Source organism: Lissotriton vulgaris, chromosome 3_1 (assembly GCF_964263255.1).
Source record: "Lissotriton vulgaris chromosome 3_1, aLisVul1.2, whole genome shotgun sequence".
NCBI lineage: Eukaryota > Metazoa > Chordata > Amphibia > Caudata > Salamandridae > Lissotriton > Lissotriton vulgaris.
In genome coordinates this window covers 530,254,135-530,269,499 of record NC_141689.1, presented here as the reverse complement: position 1 = coordinate 530,269,499, position 15,365 = coordinate 530,254,135, and positions in this window count along the sequence as shown.

Below are 15,365 nucleotides of genomic sequence, written 5' to 3'. Positions count from 1 at the left end.
CCGCGATAGCAGCCGCAAAAAACGGTGCACAGTCTAAATATCGAGTTTAATATATCGACCTGCAAAAATATCGTGTTGGAAATATCAAAGGTATAGAAGATCGAGGTCAAGAATATCGTTGGACAGAATATCAACCCATAAGGTAAGTAATATCAATTTTTTTATATCGATGTAAGTAATATCGAATTTAGTAATATCGATAGCATATATATCGATGTAACTAATTTCTATATTAATATCGATATTTGAATTATTGTTATGTATTTTATTATGTATGTGTAATATGTTTTTGTTAAGTATTTTAAGTGTTTTAAATTATATGTGTCCTATTTTTATATATTAATAATGTTATTTTTTAGTAAATTTTCTCATTTAGTACTGGAGCGGGTTGTGGGTTTATAGGGGAATAGGATCGGAAGTAATTTAAATATACTAAATTAATTATTAATTTTTGGGAATTATAAATTAATTTGAATTAATTTATGTTTTTATTTCTGTAGCGGGTTGTGGGTTTATAGGGCAATGGGGTGGGAAGTAATTTAATTGTAATTAATTAATAATTTATATTTATTTATTGACATGGATAATTATTTTTTTATAATTAAATATTAATTGGCAATTAATTAGTTTGATTGGTAATTAATTATTTTAATTGGTAATTAATGTTGTAATTGGTATTTTTTTTAATTGGTTATTCATTTTTTAATTAGTAAATCCTTTTGTTAATTGGCAATTAATATTTTTAATTGTCAATTAATTTTTATTAATTGGAAACTATTTTTAATTAATTGGTAATCAATGTTTCATAAAAAAGTATTATTTGGTATGAAAAATAATGTTATTGTTTAATAATTTGTAATTGTGAATTAGTTTTAAATAATATTTTTTGTAATGAAAAATATTTTATTGTTTAATATTTATTATTTGATGACTGATATTTATTATTAATATTTATTGTTAATTTAGTGTTAATTAATTTTTCAATTTTAATTGTTTTTAATAATTATTAATTGTTTGTAAATGATGTAGATTTATTTAAAAATGTCCCTATTAATTATTTTAAATATAAAAATTATTTATAAGTATGTTACATTTAAATTCTACACTATCCAACGTTTTCCTTACTGCTTCACTCTCTGGAGTTGGAATAGTAATTTTTACCCCTACGCTATCCAACGTTTTCCCTACTGTTACACCCTCTGGAGTTGGAATTGTAATTTTTACCCCTACGCTATCCAACGTTTTCCCTTCTGTTGCCTCCTCTGGAGTTGGAATAGTAATTTTTACCTCTACGCTATCCAATGCTTTCGCTACTGTAGCACTTTTTGGAGTTGGAATAGTAATTTTTACCCCTACGCTATCCAACGCTTTCCCTACTGTTACACCCTCTGGAGTTGGAATAGTAATTTTTGCCCCTACGCTATCCAACGCTTCCCCTACTGTTGCACCCTCTGGAGTTGGAATAGTAATTTTTATCCCTATGCTATCCAACGCTTTCCCTAATGTTGCCCCCTCTGGAGCTGGAATAGTAATTTTTACCTCTATGCTATCCAATGCTTTCTCTACTGTAGCACTCTTTGGAGTTGGAATAGTAATTTTTACCACTACCCTATCCAACTCTTTCTCTACTGTTACACCCTCTGGAGTTGGAATAGTAATTTTTACCCCTCTGCTATTCAACACTTTCCCTAGTGTTACACCCTCTGGAGTTGGAATAGTAATTTTTACCCCTACGCTATCCAACGCTTTCCCTTCTGTTGCCCCCTTTGGAGTTGGAATAGTAATTTTTACCCCTACGCTATCCAACGCTTTCCCTACTGTACCACCCAATGTTATTATTACTGTATTTTTGGGGGCACTTTGAATAGTACTTTTATTTGTTTAGCTATTTAATAATTTCATTAATATTTTTGATAATGTGGTATAATAATAATTGTAAAAATATTGAAAGTATATTAAAAAATATATATACATTAAATATAATTATTTACTTTTTATTTATGTTATTGTTTTCTGTTTAGATGCATTTGTAATTCATAATATTTTTTAATAATTTATGAGTTATTTAAATAATTATAAATTTGTATTATTAAGTAAGTATATATTATATATTTTATGTAAATGTTATAATATTGTATATGTATTATTATTAATTTTAAACATTATTAAATATTTTTAGCTATGTTTATTTGGTTTATAAGTATTATTTACAATAATTTACACTTCTTTTAATTAATAAAAACCCGATTTTTTAAATTATGATATTTTTAACATCGATATTTTTTTTCTCAATATTTTTGTACTTACCATGTTGTAGATAGGATGTCGATATTCTTGCCTTCGATATTCCAGGGTCGATTTTTCTGTAGGTCGATATTTTGTCCGTCGATATTCTGTCAGTGATCCGCAAAAAACATCGCCACAGAGGACCTCCGCAACTATCCCTAATGAGATGAACAGTAGACATTCCCATGCAAAAAGCCACGACAACACAACACCTCAACATTCTCAACGACCAGCCAGATTGGCGATAAGAACACAAAACACGAGATAAGGCGCGTTAACAGCAGGAAATTAACTCCTGCTCTGACCTGGTGTAAAGTCAGACCACAGCCTACACCACAAAAGGGAGCACAGCCCAGAGCCACACCTGAAGACAAACAGATGCAATGGAGCAACTGAACAAGCAGCACTGACACCAAAGAGGGCCACAACACCCACCAACACCACTCCCAGGACCACTAATCCCTGTCACCCCCGACCAAAGACATACCACATCAGGCACACCTAAACATGTACGAGATAATCCACCTGATGTCACACAGTCACAACTGGTAACATGCATGTGTCATCACAGAAATGAGCATCACACATTCACTTTCAAAGCAACCAATGAAACTTTATTGAAATGAAGACTGAAATGAAATGAAGACACATGGCGGCTCCCCTCTGGACAATCCGTAGGTCACAGCCTGCAATACAAAAACATGATGAGAAGGTGTGTCCTGCGCACACCAAAGGACAGAGAGAGAGAGAGGGAGAGAGAGAGAAGAAGAGAGGGGGAGAAAGAGAGAGAGAAGAAGAGAGGGGTAGAGAGAAAGAGAGAGAGAGAGAGAGAGAGAGAGAGAGAGAGAGAGAAGAAGAGCGGGGGAGAGAGAGAGAGGGTGCCACCCCTGCAGACCCAGGCCACATTGCTCAGCTGCTGCCACCGGTGTGTCTCCAACGACTTGCTTGTATGTATAGCTGTATACCAGGTCACACATCAGAGTCAGAGCCATCGTCTGAAACAGAGTCCAGATACATGACTGGCACAGTACACACACTTGCACAAGACAACATGGCCCGCCTGCCCATGCACACTAAGACAGAGGAACCCCAGCCCCTTCCGCCACACTGCTCACCATCCACCACCGGTGTGTAGACAGGAGGTCCCACCACCTGCTGCTGCAAGCCACAAGCCCAGGGCCCGCAGACATGGCACCCTCCACACCATGCAGCCACACTGCGTAGGCCACCAGGTCTCACGTCTGGTGCTGGGTCTTGGCTACTTCATGGCATAGGACATACCAGGGCACCCGGCACCATTGCAGGCTGCACACATGCTCAGCCCAATGGGTGCAGCTAACTGTGATCCTGGAAGCAAGGCCACATGGCGGTAGGCCCGCGGGCTCGGCCTACACGGTGGTCCAGCAGGGCACACAAATCCTGAGCAGTCTGGACCGCCGGGACGGGGCATCATTGCAGGCTGCACACTCGCTCAGCAAGTACCAATGACTCAGTGCACCCAAAGTCACAGTCCAGTGGCGGGGTGCCTGTGCCGGCCACAATGCACTGTGTACCACAAACCCTGTTCAACCCAGTCAGCGCCACATGGTGGTAGGCCTATGCTGGCCTCAGGTCCGTCATCCAGTCATGGCCGGCAGAGAGGTATGTGACGTTGACGGCCCCTTATATTTGCAGGGTCATACGGCCTGTAACGCCTGTACCGGATGGGTGTGGTGTGTGTGCAAACCTGCCCTCAGGGAGTGCCTGTGACATGCTGACAACTAGACCAGTGACCTGTACACCACCAGCGAGTACGCCTGCGACAGGTAGCAAGGAGGCCCCCCTCAGAGCATTAGCGGAATGGTGTGGCCTGCCATACGCTGGAAAAGCGCAGGGCTTGCAAAAATGACTTGTGGGCTCTGGGTGTGGTTCAGTCCATGTCTGGACAAGGAAGTGGCTGAAGCGTGTGTTCCTGTTGTGGTGTCCACGGGACCCATTAAGCAATTTGCTATGACTGGCATCCCACAGGATGAGCATCATTGACATAAGAGAATTCACTGACCCCACATTCATCCACACATACATGAGTGAATGATGAAAGACATGACACAGCAGTGCATTACTGGATGTTTATTGCAAATCCAGCTGCAGCGGTATAGGGCAATGCCAAGCACACTACACAACATGGGCCCATGAAGGGCCAGCCAGAGTCCATTTGGGGATGACAAGTACTGTGGAAGAGGAAGGGTACAGTCCACAGTCTGGTCGCTGTGTCATTGGTCATCAAACAGGATGTGGCAGTCCATGTCGTTGTTCAAAGTGCATGTGAGTGAATCAGGGTTCAGTGGAAGGTGATGAGGCCATGTGTGGGACCAAGCAGAAACAGGTGAGGTGACGGAAATGAAAGCTACTGAGTACTTCTGATCACAGGCACATCCACGTTCTCATCCCCGTATGAGTGCTCTGCGCCACCTGTGGGTGTTGCTGTACCGGCTGCGGCACTGTGTGCCACTGACACATCAGGGGCCGGAGGTGGATTGTCGACCGCACTGTGTCCCACTGACACTTCAGGTGCGGGAGTGGTTAGGCCTGCCGCACTGGGAGGCAGAGACACGCCAGGGGCGGAGATGTGGATGGTGTGGGGGCAGCAGCATTCATCATCACCACGCCTTGTGACAGCAATGCCATGATGAGGATCTGCTGGGCATGGTAGATCCCAGCTACATTCCGCTGATGTGCAGCAGTGACTGCCATCCTTTCCGCCTCCATCCGCACCATGTCCTACATGAGCCTCAGCATGTGTACCAGCTCTCAGCTGGTATGGCTGGAGCCACTCTGAGAGTGGACAGGTGTTCTTCTCTCCATGTCGTTACTCCAGCGATGTCAGTCAGGGCTTGTTGGAGACCATGGAGCGGGCCTACACACCAAAGGATGGCGTCAAGTTTGGTTGCCATGTTGACAAAGCCCAACCGTACCTGCTATGCGGTCTCCCTCTGGAACTCCAGCACACGGCGTTGGAAGGCCATGTGTTGTTCCTGGGGATCTTGGGGGAGTGCCGGGGCTGTGGGTGCCTTCTGCTGGGTGCTTTGGGTGGAGTCTCCTCGATGTAGCTGGCCTGCCCTGATACTGGAGGTGAGTAGCGGGTGAGGTCAATGATGTCTTGAATTTTTGGGTGTCGATGCTGGTGTTGTCCTCCTCGTCATCGGTGAAGAGTGCCTGGGACTGCTCTGCAGGAGGTGGTGATGGTGCCCCTGCTTTGTGAAGGGAAGATGGTGTATTACAATGTGTCCACATGTATGTAGCTGCATGGTACATGTTGATATTCAGACAGCATGGCATTGTACATTGTGACAGTCTGTAGATCTGGGCGAAGACATTGTGGGTGTGCACTGTGCTCAGCTTGATTGTGCATGTGTGCCATTGTGCCCACCTCCACCCCTCCCCCAGTACCTGATGGTCACTGAGCCTCTTGCTGTTGTGGTGTGTCCTGTCGAGCAGTGTCCGATCCCCGACTCCGGCCACAGTCTCCACACTGATGACTGTCAACTCCAGCTCCTCCATGTCATCCAGCTCGAACTGTGGCGCTGGGCCCCCCCCCTCCAGTCTGCCTTGCTGCCTTCTGGTTGGCGGAGCGTTTCCCCTTGGTCCTTCGCTTGATGTAATTCCATCACCTCTTGACCTTGTCCATTGTCCTCTTGTGCTTTCCGAGGGCATTCACCTTGTCCACGATGTCCTGCCATATTCCATTTTTGGTGCCCAATGACACGGAGGTGACAAACAGTTGTTGATGGTGTTCCAACACCTTCGTAACTATGATCCTGTTCGCCTGTGGACTGAACTGTGTCTTCCTCTTCTTCTTCCTTGCCCTTACCTGTCCCTGAGGTCCCGGGCTGGTCATCTGGGGTGCTAGTGAGGTTGCGCTTGTCATCAGCGCCTGCTCCAGCTGCCTCCATGGTGCTTGGGTGTTGGTTAGTTTGTGTTTGGGTGTTTTTTCTACTTTCATGGTGATTTTTCCCGCCTGCCAGGTGTGTGTTGCTGGCCTGGCGCTGCTTATCACTGATTTCCTGATCGCGCTTTCGCCCATCGCAGGTTTTTTGGTGTTGTGGTTTGTGTTTTTGTCTTCATCAAGGTGGTTGTATCGTGGACATTGTCTGCGGTTTCGGCAGACTTTTGCACGCTACCGCTGCATTGTAAATTCCACGTTGACACAGGGTTATTTTTAAGCATGGGCGTAAAATCCGTTCCGTTCATGGAATTTGCGGATTTTCTGCAATTTCAAGGTCCGCGAATCTCGCGAAATTGCTGAAAAATCAGCCCCCGGTTGAGGCTGGGCAGGTGTGCTTTCTCCCCATAATCTACAGTGGTGAACCAGAGGGTGCTGTTATGAAGCAGAAGGTGCAGTGGTGAACCAGAGGGTGCTGTGATGAACCAGAGGGTGGCAGTAGTGAATCAGAGGGTAGCAGTGGTGAACCAGAGAGTGACAGTGATGAACCAGAAGGTGCAGTTGTGAACCAGAGGGTGCTGTGATGAACCAGAGGGTGGCAGTGGTGAACCAGAGGGTGCTGTGATGAACCAGATGGTGCTGTGATGAACCAGAGGGTGGCAGTGATGAACCAGAGGGTGACAGTAATGAACCAGAGGGTGGCAGTGGTGAACCAGAGGGTGTCAGTGATGAACCAGAGGGTGGCAGTGGTGAACCAGAGGGTGACAGTGATGAACCAGAGGGTGGCAGTGGTGAACCAGAGGGTGGCAGTGATGAACCAGAGGGTGGCAGTGGTGAACCAGAGGGTGGCAGTGATGAACCAGAGGGTGTCAGTGATGAACCAGATGTTGGCAGGGGTGAACCAGAGGGTGGCAGTGGTGAACCAGAGGGTGCTGTGATGAACCAGAGGGTGGCAGTGGTGAACCAGAGGGTGGCAGTGGTGAACCATAGGGTGGCAGTGATGAACCAGAGGGTTGCAGTGATGAAGCTGAGGGTGGCACTGGTGAACCAGAGGGTGGCAGTGGTGAACCAGAGGGTGGCAGTCCAGTGATGAACCTGAGTGTGGCAGTGATGAACCAGAGGGTGACAGTGGTGAACCAGAGGGTGACAGTGGTGAACCAGAGGGTGCTGTAATGAACCAGATGGTGGCAGGGGTGAACCAAAGGGTGGCAGTTGTGAATCAGAGGGTGGCAGTGGTGAACCAGAGGGTGCTGTGATGATCCAGAGGGTGGCAGTGGTGAACCAGAGGGTGGCAGTGGTGAACCAGAGGGTGGCAATGATGAACCAGAGGGTGGCAGGGGTGAACCGGAGGGTGCTGTGATGAACCAGAGGGTGGCAGTGATGAACCAGAGGGTGGCAGTGGTGAACCAGATGGTGGCAGTGATGAACTACAGGGTAGCAGTTTTGAACCAGAGGGTGGCAGTGGTGAACCAGAGGGTGATGTGATGAACCAGAGGGTGGCAGTGATGAACCAGAGGGTGGCAGTGGTGAACCAGAGGGTGCTGTGATGAACCAGAGGGTGGCAGTGATGAACCAGAGGGTGGCAGTGGTGAACCAGAGAGTGCTGTGATGAACCAGAGGATGGCAGTGATCAACCAGAGGGTGGCAGTGGTGAACCAGAGGGTGACAGTGATGAACCAGATGGTGGCAGTGGTGAACCAGAGGGTGGCAGTGATGAACCAGAGGGTGACAGTGATGAACCAGAGGGTGGCAGTGATGAACCAGAGAGTAGCAGTGGCGAACCAGAGGGTGCTGTGATGAACCAGAGAGTGGCAGTGATGAACCAGAGGGTGACAGTGATGAACCAGAGGGTGGCAGTGGTGAACCAGAGGGTGCTGTGATGAACCTGAGGGTGACAGTGATGTACCAGAGGATGACACTGATGAACCAGAGGGTGACAGTGGTGAACCAGAGGGTGGCAGTGGTGAACCAGAGGGTGCTGTGATGAACCAGAGGGTGGCAGTGGTGAACCAGAGGGTGACAGTGATGAACCAGAGGGTGACAGTGGTGAACCAGAGGGTGGCAGTGGTGAACCAGAGGGTGGCAGTGGTGAACCAGAGGGTGGCAGTGGTGTACCAGAGGATGGCAGTGATGAACCAGAGGGTGGCAGTGATGAACCAGAGGGTGGTGCTGCTAAACTGCCCGGGAGCCCTGTGAGTGTGAGCCCCCCCCCCGCTGCTGAGCTGCCCAGGGGCTGTGAGCCAACGCGCTACTGAACTGCCCCGGGGCCCAGTCGGTGTGAGCCCCTGTGCTGCTGAACTGCCTCGGAGCCCTCTCAGTGTGAAAATCATTTGTGCTCAATTGCCTGGGAGCCCTCTGGGTGTGAGCACACATTGTGTTAAGTGCCCCCCTACCCCCAGTATATATATTCTCATACCGCACAGCACCATTATGCTCTTGCACCATGAAGTCTGGTGCCTGGATGCTCCTGATCCGTGTAGGTGGTACCACCGTCTGGTGCAGTCAAAATGTAAAGTCATAACTTGCTACACAGCACCAATAAACACGTGTCCCCCTGGCACCGGTATGCACATGTACCAGGCGTGGAGCACCCGCATGCCACTGCACCCTACTGCCCAGCCCCAGCATATGCTGTACTGGGCAGTTTAGTATGAGATGGGACATTGTCCAGAAGCAGCAGCAGCTGCATGACCCTGAACCCACTGAGCAGGATAAGAATGGCTTTGTACCAACACGCGCAGCAGAGCTATCTTGGACATCTGAAGGATTCTGGGGTCTTGTGACAAACGTATTTTTGCATCCATGAGTTTCCCGAGCGCCATCCCCGTGTAGCTCCTGTGACCAGGACGCTGCTTTCTCCTCATCTGCTGCTCTGCTCGGTCTCTGACCCTTTATAAACAAGATGCATGTGAACTTGCATAGAAGCCCCGCCCGTTTGGCCCCGTCCACCACACACTAGCGGTATGAAACGTCTTCCCGCCCGTCCCCACTATAATGGCCAGCTCACTCAAGGGACCTCGGCGCCTTTTGGCGCGCTGGCAAAGTTACAGGCACATGTGGTCACATATTTGTGCAAATGGCACAAAAATCCGCGGGTTCGCTGGAAAATTCACGAACTCGCAGATTTTCTTTTGCCATTTCACATGAATTCGCGGACCGCGAATTCGCAAATTTCGCCCATACTTAGTTATTTTCCCGTGATAGGCTGCGATGTTGGAAGTTCTACTCTTGCGGTTGTTATCACACGTTCTTGTGAATATACCCCAAAGTGTACAAATTGTGTGTTTTTGTGCAGATCACTATCTCTGCTAGTTTCACAGTTGCCTTACCTGCAAAAATGTTGGCACGCCAACCAGAGCGTCGGTAACGTACAGTGCTACACATCTTCTGTTTATTAGAGAAGGTGCGCGCAACACTCAAACAAGCAAGGCACATGTGCCTGCGGTGCAATGTCAAGAGAAGGAAGCTGGCATTGCAGGCTGAGCTGTTATGGCTGCAGCCAGGTTCCTGCAGCTACCTGTTGATGTGGGCTGGGCTGGAGGAGCATGGGGAGCTAAGAGCACCAAGCATAGAGGCGGTGCCAGGGCCCAGGGCCAAACAGGGCCCACGCCACCTTTCCTTTCCCTAGCAGGCACACACATACTAACAAGCATGAAGGCAACTTACCATCGCCAGGTGACTGTCTCTATCAACCAGCGACCCCACCATCTTGTATTCTTCAGAGCAGTGGAGGCGGATCAGCTGCTGTGGGCAGGAGGGGAGGTGTGCAGGTGTGATACCTGCTCTGCGGGGATCACAGTGGCCCCTGCAGCTTTAGAGCTGATCCTGAGAGAGGCTGAGCTAAGCTGACAACAAATGCGCGGTCTCCCCAAGCAGGCACCGGTGCTGGGAGGAGCGTAGAACAGGCAGGCAGTTTTTTAGTGGTGGAAGGAAGGGTACTAGAAAGGGAGAAGCAGCACCAAAATTGCAAGTCATAGATAAAGCACAGCGCTCGTGAAATGGGCACCACGCTGAGAGTTAAAGTATGTTGCAAGGAATTTAAAAATAGAGGTAGGCGAGGCACGTCATGCAGAACAAAAGAAAGGCAGGGCCACCATACTTCAAGATAAAGCGCGACATTCCACTCTGCAACAATTACAAAAATTAGTTCTCCGAAACAACAGATGAAGAATGGAAGTGAAACGAGAATGTACTTGACTGGTGCTCCGCTGCAAAAAACGGAAGTAACATATCAGTGCATGAACCAGTTAGGAGGCACCAGAGAAGAGCTAAAAAACTGCACTTAACCAATGGTAAGCAGTAGGATGGAATAAAGTCATTTATTGAATGCAAGAGGTGTTGCAGACAGCACATGTGCTCTGCCTAGGCTTGACACAAAAATAAGGACATTTTGTACAAACTATTTTTAAGACTAGGCAGATGTCCTTAGGATCACTGCGTACTCCTAAACATGTTTTTGTCAACTTTCACAAAAGGGAAGAGGATCTTTTGTGGTACCCTTGCTGTTTGCAAATGCATTACCACTACCTTTACGTAGTTTGATAAATATTAATGTTTTACAACAGGATTTAGTCACAGAACATTGTGAATTACGATATGGAAGGGATGCTCTTAAAAAGCCTCTCCCAAATAGGATAATATGTACTCACAAAGAGAAGTTGCAATTTGGTAACAAATTAGTGAACTGTAAATTTAGTTTTACATGCCAAAATGGCATTTTATGGTTGTAAAGGGTCTGATTGTGTGAATCCCTTTATAATGCTGATCCTATACCATCTCCACCTACCCTCAATGGAATGGAGATGGCAACCATGTGACAAGAGGTGACAGACTTCGTCAATGCATTGTAGGTGGAGGTATGGCCTATGTAGAACCTAAAGAAGTGTTAGGACAAGAAGAGGTGAATGAAGAAGAAGTGTTTAAAGGACTTAGGTGGCAAAGACTCTTCTTGGAGGTGGACCTGCATATTGCCTCCATTTCACATCCCCTGTGGAACATATCCTCTCTACCATGCATCTTGACTTGCAATATGTCTTGCTTCTTTCGGGGAATCCAAACATCAGGCCAGGTAAACCCTTCTAACTGCCCACAATAATGCTAATACCACACTCTATTTCTCCCTAAAGATATGCACACAATTTACTCACAGTCACCTTTAACCTCCCCTTACATTGTTCATTATTTTTTAAATTACTCTTTTTGCATTTTATGTACCTTGGCTTTTAAACAGTGCTCATATCAAGTGAATTGGCAGCAACAGCTGAAGCGCGAGTAATCTCTACTAGGGCAGAGCAACAAACAGGTACTGCAGCTAAACACACACCTATCAGTCACACAGGTATGATACCCGGATATAAATGTCTCTAAAATACGTTATAGATACTTTATAGATATGTATTTGTTTGTTGTGTAACACAGCACTTATATAAATGTCTGTTTATTATATATTTTGACAAAAAATGATGTAAACACATAGCTACATTTTAATTTCACAGGCCTCTAATGCATACCCTCTAGTGTATTCATACATATCCTTTTATCGGATTGGTGTCACTACAACGCATGCTTTTACATCGCATGCCTTTACAACGCGGTTTTTACCACGCAGTCCATTACAACGCATAATGCTTTTAGGCGCTGGATAGTGAATTATTTAATTTACTATTCCAACTCCAGTCCCCGTGGATAGCAGGGAAGGTGTTGGATAGTAAATTAAATATATTCCCTATCCTAGAGCGCCCCCCAGCGCAATGCGTTGTAATGGTATGCGTTGTAATGGTTGCGATGTAATGGTATTGCGTTGTAAAAAATGCGTTGTAAGTGATGTTCCCCCCTTTTATCTTTTACTCTGAAGGTCCTGTTTTGTCTGCCCATGCACCAACTTCTACCACTTCTCCAACCGGTGCGCCGGTATGTGGATGAGTCACACACTACAGACAGGCATCAGAGCAGGTAAATATCATTAATAATTTGTATTATTAACTTTTGTTATTCATTAGGTGTCAGGATATGAAACATTTTGCACAAAAAACCTATGTTCTCGAAGGATGGAAAATAATTTTAATGGCTACACCTAAATGTGTAATCTCTCTGCTCTTATAGCATAAATACATCCTTACATTTGTGCTTTTTCCTTGATATGTGTATGTGTATATTGTTTATCACCAACTCTATTCACCCATTTCTCAAATGTTTACAAATGAAAGTGATATTTCTTATGTCATAATACATAGCTATCTCTTGCATCTTGTCATTGCCTGCCTACAAATGACATTATCTCTCCAGCTTTGATCCAGACGTTTGTATGTTCTTCTGTAACCCATATCAATCGTGTACATCATAACTATCATGGCAATGTTATTATACACAGATACTATAATTTAGGCATATTTCCAAACTCTGTTTCGGTCTCTCCTCTCAGCTTTAGTGGAACAATGGCCCCTGGTAACCATACTATGGCCTCACCAACGTACGGCATCAAGGGACATACTGCAACATCCTTTAGTCAGGTGCCTCTGTGACAACAAAACATGTATTACCATCTAAAGTTCTTATTTCCATCCCTAACATTTCTTAAGAATGTATGACCACTGACTATCATCTTTCTCCTATTTTAAAATGTCAAATATAAATATTTTTTTCCATTAGCAGTGGCAGCTGGTGACATTTGAAAGTGATGAGGCATAAAATTACAGGGTGAGTGCCCAGTGGTGAGTGAGCCTAGCTCGGTGGTCCTCCTCACCATGTTTGTAATCACCCTGACAATCCCCAGCCCAGAGCTCAGCTAACCGCGGCCTATCAGTATTCAGAAAACAGCCATTACATAGCTTCAATAACACATTCCAGGCCATCATTAACCAGCATGTACTCCAAGGATAATCATGCGCCCCCTCCGTAAGACTGCACATCATATCATCCGCCCCAGCCTTACATCCTCCTTGAACTATCAGCACACAATTCTGCATACCGCAGCCCATACATATTCTCACTAGCCTTCGCATTAACACGACTATATGCACCTCAATCTTCCCAGGACGTCGAAAACAGCAACCGAAAATTGGTTTCCACCCTAACCAGTTTTCACCCACAAACCCAGCATACAAACCAGCATACAAAGAGCACAACAGTTCGTTCAAAACACTCACATTTCACCCTCCCCGCAGTTATGACTTACTTCATTAAACACAGAAACCATCTCAAGGGCCATCCCTTGTATGCTTTTCAAGAGTACACGGACGAGTTGTGAGGTTCACCTTCCCCATAGATACACCGAAACGTATTCACTAATTAACACTGGCCTGCATATCAGGCCCAAAACACCGCACAGAAAACCACATAAAAAATTGGCACCACCTACAGAAAGCATATATTGCTTCCCATCTCACAACCTCCACACATAACACCTACACTATTAACGTCACCAAGAGCATCAAGCACACTGAACGTACTCCTACCAAACGCCTTGAAAACCACCCACACAGTACTGCCTACTGTTCTCAGTAGTTAGGCTGTTCGTCAAAGAAACCCCACACACCTCCTTCCCTACACCGTAACCTATTATTTCAACTCTTAAAAGAAAACGCATAGATAAACCCTTAGGACCAACACCGAGAGAGCGCCCAGTCTTTCACAATAACCCTACACGACATCCCGGTTATCCCAACGCAATCTGTTACAAAAAGCATATGTCATGCACAGCTGCAAACCCAATCCCACACAGCCCCTCTCAGAACACCACCGTATTATGTATGTGCCTCTTGGTAGACATTTACACAACACATTTTTTTAATTATGCATGCAGAATTTCACATGCAAAATTCGTACTTTCCTGCACTGCGGGCAGCCTGCCTGGCGCAGATAATGCCTCGCCGATAGCCATTTTCTGCTGGAACCAGAGTAGTGACATCGGAAGTGCGCCTTCACCAATCTAGGCGAGGCAATCGCACTGGATTCCTGCCCCGTTCTATCCCAGATCAATGCCCAAACACTCAAGATCGTAAACCACCACAGGTGGCCAGGTGGGCTTTTCCACATCTCAAGCACATAATAAACAAGGCAGCTCCTCTGCAGGCCTTGCTTACAAATTTTAAGTAACATTTTCAAATGCATCCTGGCCTTTTCCTACGTGGAAGGCTCCGCAGGAAGATGTGTTTCTTTTAGGTGGAACCCACTCAACCTGCCAGGCAGAGGAAACAAATAAAACCCAGCAACAGTCGCGGCCAGCCTTACGGGCGAGTGGGGGGGGGTGGAAATGGGGTCGTCATGCCCCGGAAGGGATGGGGGGGCGGGAGAGGTTTAAGGGAAAAATAATATATAAAATAAAAGTAAAACTGACCGTCCCGAGACTCCCGACTCCCGCCGTTCTGCCTTTTGAATTCCTAGGGTGCTCGTCATCAGGAAGGCTGCAGGCAGCCTCCCTCCCCTGCACCGCAACATTGTGATTGGTGAGGCTGCGCCCCTACCGGGTCATTTTCTCTATGTATGCTGCAGCATACATAGAGAACAGGGAGAGTGGCCGGTGTTGCTCAAGGGCAGGGGGGAGTGGCTTGTCCACTGTTGTTCATACTGACTGTTTGGGCAGCATGAGGCCGCCCAAACACGACCGCCCACCTCCAACCAGGAACTTCTGCTTTCTCGCAGTGCGAGAAGGCAGAAACAAATGGTAGTTATTACTATTTATGTTTCTGCTTTCTCGCACTGCGAGAAAGCAGGGGGGCGGTGCCCAAACGCCACTGTAGAGGAGCCTATAGAACGCTTGATTACATGTCACAATTATCCCGGCTTCATGCACGTGAAAATTGTTTGCAGTTGTTTGAATCGAGTAGCTGCCTACAGGCGATGAGCTGGTGATAAGTTCTTGTGTAACCAGTCGGGTCATTGGGTGACCAGATGAATTACTTGACGATTCTTATTCTGCAGTAGCTACAAATTTCTTTGCAAACTTACCTGCTTCTTTGCGTTATTGAACAGTGATTCTGGAGGCCCTAAATTCTTAACTGGTTTACCTCCTCACTTTTTAAAGTTGAAGATCTCTTGCTCAAGAACAAATTTTGAGTCCTGAAGATGACCGTTAAATAATGCATCGGTCGAAACGCCGTCGACGCTTCTCTGTGGCTTAAAAATTTCTCATAAGGACACAGTATTCATGTTTATGGTG